At 37.1% G+C, this 6,856-nt stretch overlaps 1 protein-coding gene across 1 annotated transcript in view; it reads left to right on the top strand.

Annotated features, from left to right (window-relative positions):
- The first annotated feature begins 3,392 nt into the window (after positions 1–3,392).
- Positions 3,393–6,856, top strand: part of IFI44L (interferon induced protein 44 like) — a 23,959-nt gene continuing 20,495 nt past the window's right edge. Inside the window, exon 1 of the mRNA XM_017880101.1 lies at positions 3,393–3,559. The gene's annotated coding sequence lies outside the window, so the exon portion shown is untranslated. The remainder of the gene's footprint in view (positions 3,560–6,856) is intronic.

Below are 6,856 nucleotides of genomic sequence, written 5' to 3' on the forward strand. Positions count from 1 at the left end.
AAATAGAACTACTCTTTGACCCAGCAATCCCACTATCAGTATCTACTCAAAGGAAAGGAAATCATTTGACCAAAAAGACACCTACACTTTTATGTTTATCGCAGCATCATTTACAGTCGCAAAGTCATGGAATCAATCTAAGTGTTCATCAATAGTAGACTGGATAAAGAAAATGTAGTACATATTCCATATGATGCGATACTATGCAGCCACAAAAAGAAAAAAAATTCATGTCCTTTGCAGCAACATGGGTGGAGCTGGAGGCCATTTTTCTATGTGAAATAACTCTGAATCAAAAAATCAAATATCAGATATTCTCACTTATAGTGGGAGCTAAACAATGGGTACACATGGATATAAATATGGAAATAGTAGATATTGAGGACTCCAAAAGAGAGGTGGGTGGAAGGGGGTCAAGAATTCGAAAACTACCTATTGGATACCATGTTCGCTATTTGAGTAATGCTTTCACTAGAAGGCCAAACTTCAGCATTACGTAATATACCTATGCAACGAACCTGCACCAGTAACCCTGATGTTTTAAAAAAAATGAATTTGGAGGGTCAATGCAAACATCCAGGCCATTGCACATGTTTATGATGGTTTCATAATACTTTTATAATATTATGTCTTCTAGTTTCATTTTCTTTTGTTCCAGTTATCAATTTATTCCCTCAGCTCCAAACTCATGCATTGCCCAGTCTCTGAAAACGTAAACAGTCTCTTTAAATGTTTTTCTTCTGTCAGCCGGCATAAACTTAACCTTTGTCAGTAGAGGGCGCTGAAGAGACATTGCAAGAGAAAGTTTTGCTCTCGGGTTCTGCAGATTTTGAAGCACGTGTTACTTCTCAGGGCCCAGCTTCTGCAGCAGGCACAGCTATTCCAGTGCCAAGCTCCTGCAGTGAGTCCATGGTGGCCAGCAGCACCTAGCAGCTTTCAGCTTTCCTCAGTATCCCCCTAAGGTGGTTTTGTAGCAGTGTGACTCGAGTGAGACATTTCCCTGCCACCAGCTTTCCCCAGTAGCCCAGAGTGTGAATTTCCAGCAGTTGTTACCAGTGCAGCGCCATAAGCACTTTTCTGGCGTTTTGTGAGCCACAGTCACGCCCATGGTCTGGCTATCAGCCTGCCAGGACCTCTTCATTGTCTAATATTTAAAAGATTTCACAAGTCATGGGGGTTGGGGATTCTCTTTGTAAGAAAGTTGTCCGTTAATTTTTGTGGGGTTTTTTTTGGTAATAATTTCACACTTACAGAAAAGTTGAAATATAGTACAGAAAGTCTTCATATACCCTTGATTCAGCTTTCCTTAAAATTAACATTTCTCATAACCAGAGTAAAATTATCAACACCAAGAAATTAACATTGGTATGATATTATTAACTAAATCACAGACCTCATTCAAATTTCATTAGTTTTTCTATTAGTGTCCTTTGTCCCAAGATCCATTTAAGATCTCACAATGTATTTAGCTGTCTCTTTAGTCTCCTCCAGTCTGTGACAGTTCCTTAGTCTTTCCTTGTCTTTCAGGATCTTGACACTTCAAGAATTCTGGGAAGGTATTTTATAATACGTCCTTCAGTTTGAGTCTGTCTGATGTTTTCTCATGATTAGATGAAAGTTATGCAATAATACCACACAAGCGATGCACTCTTCTCTGTGAATGATAACTGGGGTGCCTGGCATCAATATGCCCATCCTGGCAATGTTATCCTTGATCACTTAGTTAAGGTGGTATCTGCAGGATTTAACCACTTTAAAGTGACGATTTTTTTCTTTTGAAATTAATAAATATACCAGGGGAGAGTCTTTGAGGCTATATAAATATTCTATTTCTCTCTAAATTTATACTCATTAATTTTAGCATACATTGCTGGATCATCCTGTAAAAATTTATTACTATAGAATTTACCTAATACTGATTTTCTACTTCCCTCATTTTTCCTGCATTAATTGGAATTTAGAGTTGTGATTTCTCACTCATTTATTTACTTACTCAGTTATTTGTTTATTTATATCAGTATAGATATTTATTTTATTCCATGGGTGATAATCCAATACTCATATTTTTTTTTCTCTCAAATTGTTTCCCTTTTGGTCATTTCTCTGCCTTCTGACATGTCCCATTTGTTTTTGAGCACCTTCTTACTTTCTGGCATGAGAAGATATTCTACGTTCATTTTGTAGTTTTTTGATCCCAGACCTGTAGTCAAACATTTCTCCAAGTAGCCTTGATTCCTTTTATTGGAGATTGATACGACAAGATAGCTGGCTAACACCTTGAGTGACAGACCGTGAGCAGAGTATCTAGCTGAGTCATGCTAGTCTCCTAATCCATGGAAGCTGTGCAATAATATATTTGAATTGTTTTAAAGCCTGTGGATGGTAATAACTTGTTACAAAGCAAGATAAAACTGATATACCCTTTTTTCTTCGAAGACATTCAATTTTAATATGCCATTCCTCTGCTTTTAGAGCCTTAATAACTTCTCATTGTCTTAATGATAAAATCCAACTTAATTAAAAACTTGCAAGGCCCTGTTCGGCCCTAGTCACCTCCCTAGCCCCATTGCTTATGAATCCAATGCTCTCACTCCATTCCAGACAGACTGAAATACTTGGATGGACCTGATGATACCATGTTCTCCTGCCTTCCTTGCTTTCACTTCATGTCTCAGTTTAAACTTTGATTTGCTAGCAAGCCTTTTACAAGTGCCCCAAGACTGGATGAGGCCACTGTTCTCCTGGCTTTCAGAGAATCTTGTTTAGTACTTAGCACGGTAATTCAGATGGCTATGCCTGACTGTCTTCCTGAGTATACAGCACTCTCTTTGAGGGCATGTGTTTTATTTTAATTTTTATTTTTTAAATCTTACCCACCATTATCCTTCCCCAGGGTCTATGCCAGTGTGGACTGAGTGAAGGAGTAAATGAGAAAATGAACAGCGTAATGCCTTGTGAATTCAGGAAAAGCTGAATCTTCATCTGTTTGTTCCAGTGCAGAGAGGCTTGGCTTTGAATACCATCCAGCTCCATGATTCTTTCAGCTGAATTATTATTTTTTTGTACTTTAACAAATGGGGATAGTCATAGTGTTTACGGTATGCAGTTGTTCTGAGGAGAAATTAGGAAAACATACGCAGTTACACAGTGCCATGCACAACTCTAAATTCCAATTAATAAATGTAGGAAAAATGAGGGAAGTAGAAAAAGGCACATGAAATGTTCACTATTAGCTTTACTGCAGTTTTTTCTTGGTAATGATCATTTCCTGCATGCCTACATGTGGGCTACAAGGGGACCAGTTATTGTTTTTATGTGCTCAGCAGGATTTGTTTTTTCTTTGTTTCTCTCTCTTCCTAGTGAGGAAAAAGAAACTTAGTGGCAGTTGGCATGCTGCCAGCTGAGCGTTTGCTGCTCTGAGTTTCAGTTTCCTTTCTTTCCTAGAGTCTCTGAAGTCAGGGATCTTTTAAGAAACTTCTGTCCCCAAGCCATGGCTGCTCAATAAATCAGACAGAACAGCTAATCCTCAATTTAAGCCTGATTCAACTCTTAGATACAGGTAAGTGACTTTTTAATTGAAACATAATATTTGTACATATTTATGGGGTATGTGTGATATTTTGATACAAGCATACAATGTGTAATGATCAAATCAGGATCTTTGGGACATCCATTGCCTCAACCATTGATCATTTCTTTGTGGTGGGAACATTCCAAATTTTCTCTTCTAGCCTTTTCAAAATAGACAATAAATTATTGTTAACTAGAGTTACCCTATTGTACTATGAACATGAGAACTTATTCCTTCTATGTAGCTGTATTTTTGTACCTTTTAACCAACCTCTTTTCATCATCCCCTTCCTCTGACTTTCCCAACCTCTGGTAACCACCAGTCTATTCTTTGCCTCCATGAAATCAACTTTTTTTTAAAGCTTCCACGTATAAGTGAGAATATCACAGGTAAGTGACTTCTTGCCATCCAATGTTTCCTAGCTGTGTGTGAAGAAAAAGCTTGCTTTCTTTTTTTCTAAAAAGGAGTTTCAGAGTGGAATTGTTGCTAATGATCATACTTTGCTCTTTCATTTGTCTTTTATTTTAATGAAAATTTCACACACAGATAACTAAAGAGTATAAATGATCCATCCTATAATCTGATATAGTTTTACCCGATTCTAAAACGATTTGCTTTTAAATTAGAATAGTTTTCTTTTACTTAAAACAAAAGCATTACAAATAAAGTTGAAGAAATCTATGACTCTCTACTATACATTGTTTTCTTTTGAGACAGAGTCTCACTCTATTGCCCAGGCTGCAGAGCAGTGTTGCGATGTCGGCTCACTGCAACCTCAGACTCCCGGGTCCAGATTCTTGTGCCTCAGCCTGCCAAGTACCTGGGATTACAGGTGTGCACCACCATGCCTGGCTAATTTTTGTATTTTTAGTAGAAACGGGGTTTCACCATGTTAGCCAGGCTGGTCTTGAACTCCTGACCTCAAGTGATCTGCCATCCTCGGGCTCCCAAAGTGCTGGGATTACAGGTGTGAGCCACCACACCCAGCCTCTCCTATATTCTTTACTCTTCTTGTCATAATTGTTTTTATGGTTTTCTGTATGTATGTGTTTATGTACCTAAATATGATCTCTAGTATTACTGTGTTAAAATTACTTCTGTTTTTATATACCAGCCAAAATGGTTTTATACCATAATTTAAAAAATTAATAGACATTAATTTTATTTTTATTGATACATGATACATTACATATTTATGGGGTACAGGTGATATTTGGTGATGCACTTAGAATGTGTAATGATCAAGTCAGGGTATTTGTGGTTTCCATCACTTTGAGTATTTATTATTGCCACGTGTTGGGAACAAGCCAAGTCTTCTAGCTACTGAAATACACAATACATTGTTTTTGACTATAGTCACTCTACTTTGTTGTTGACTAATAGAACTTCTACCTTTTATTTAACTGTATATTTGTACTCATTAACCGACATCTCTTCATCTGTTCTTCCTAGACACCCACCCACACTTCCTAGCCTCCAGTATTTATCATTATACTCTCCACATTTATAGTATCAACATTTTTAGCTTCCACATATGAGTGAGAAAGTGTGATATTTCCTGTGCCTAGGTTATTTCACTTAATATTCTCCAGTTCCACCCATGTTGCTGCAAATGACATGATTTTACTGTTTTTATAGCTAAATAGTATTCCATTGTGTAATATACCACATTTTTCTTTATCCATTGACTTATGGACAATTAGGTTGATTCCATATCTTTTCTATCATTAATAGAAATTCACAACAGAAAGGTTGCTGTGATAAACGTGAGAGATACTAGAAGGAATTTTAACATATTGACCATATTAGACAATATTTAACATATTGATTGTATTCAGTTATCTTTTACAATGTGGTGTACAGACCCTAAAATAGCTCCTAATTGTACCTGTCCTATTTTTTTTTTAATACTCATGTCCATGTGTAATCCCCCCTTGCCTGTGGATGGAATCTGTGACTTAACTGTAACTAATAGAATTTGGCAAATGTGATGTGTTAAGATTATAATGTCCGCTATGCTAGGAGATTCTCTCCCTTGCTGGTTTCAGTGAAGTAAGTGATCACGCTGGGGAGGCCCATTTGGCAAGGAATTAAGGGTGACTTCAGGCCAATAAACAACTGAGAACTGAGAACAGCCTCTGATCATTGGCTAGCAAGAAATAGAGTCCTCATATCTACAACCATAAGGAACTGAATTCTGCTAACAACCATAGGAGCTTGGAAGCATGGCCTTCTCCCATTAAACATAAACATTCTGCAGCTGTGGCTAGCACTTTGCTACAGTTTCATGGAAGATTCTGAAGCAGAGAACCAAACTAAGTAATGGCTGGATTTCTGACCCAGAGAAACTGTGAGACTATAAATGTGTTTTGTTTTAAGCCTCTAAATGAATGGGAAATTGCTATGCAGTCATAGATGAATAGCACAATAAATTAGTCAATACTATTACTTTATCTGTAGCTGCTTTCGGGTTTTCCACATATAAGGTAATATCATCTGTGAACAGAGGTGATTTTACTTCCTTTATCATTCAGGTATCTTTTTCACTTTCTTTTTTATTGTGGCCTACTTGTTCTGGATAGGACATTCAGTATTATGTTGAATAGAAGTGGTAAAAGTGGATAATCTTGTCTTGTACATGATCTTAGAGGAAAAGCTGTCAGTTTTTCACTGCTGAATAAGATGTTAACTGTGGACTATTTATACATGGATTTACTATGTTGAGGTAATTTCCTTCTGCTCCTGGTTTTTTAAGTTTTTTTCTTTTTTCTTTTTTTTTTTTTTAATCATGGAAGGGTTTGGGTTTTGTCAAATGTCTTTTCTGTATCTATTGAGATGACCAATTTGTATTAGTCAACGTTCTTCAGAGAAACTGAACCAACATTAAAAAAAAAAAAAGACTAAGGAAATTTGTTACGGGAGTTGGATCACATGACGTTGGAGGTGCAGAAGTCTCACTATCTGCCACCTGCCAGATGTAAAACCAGGAAAGCTGGTGGTGTAATTCAGTCTGAATTCAAATGTCTGAGAACTAGTGGAGCCAGTGGTGGAACTCCCAATCTGAACCCAAAGTCCTGGGAACTGGGAGAGCTGGTGGTGTAAGTCCCAGAATCCGAATGTCGGAGAACCACGGTGGCCTCAAGATATTTTAAAATTCCCCTTCGGATTTCTTTTTGATCCACTGCTTATTCCAGAGGGTGTAGTTTAATTCTCACATCCTTGTTAATTTTCTAGATTTTCTGCTGTTGATTTCTAGTTTCTTTTTTTTTTTTTTTTTTTTTTTTT

Source organism: Rhinopithecus bieti, unplaced genomic scaffold (assembly GCF_001698545.2).
Source record: "Rhinopithecus bieti isolate Rb0 unplaced genomic scaffold, ASM169854v2 scaffold_12238, whole genome shotgun sequence".
Lineage (NCBI taxonomy): Eukaryota > Metazoa > Chordata > Mammalia > Primates > Cercopithecidae > Rhinopithecus > Rhinopithecus bieti.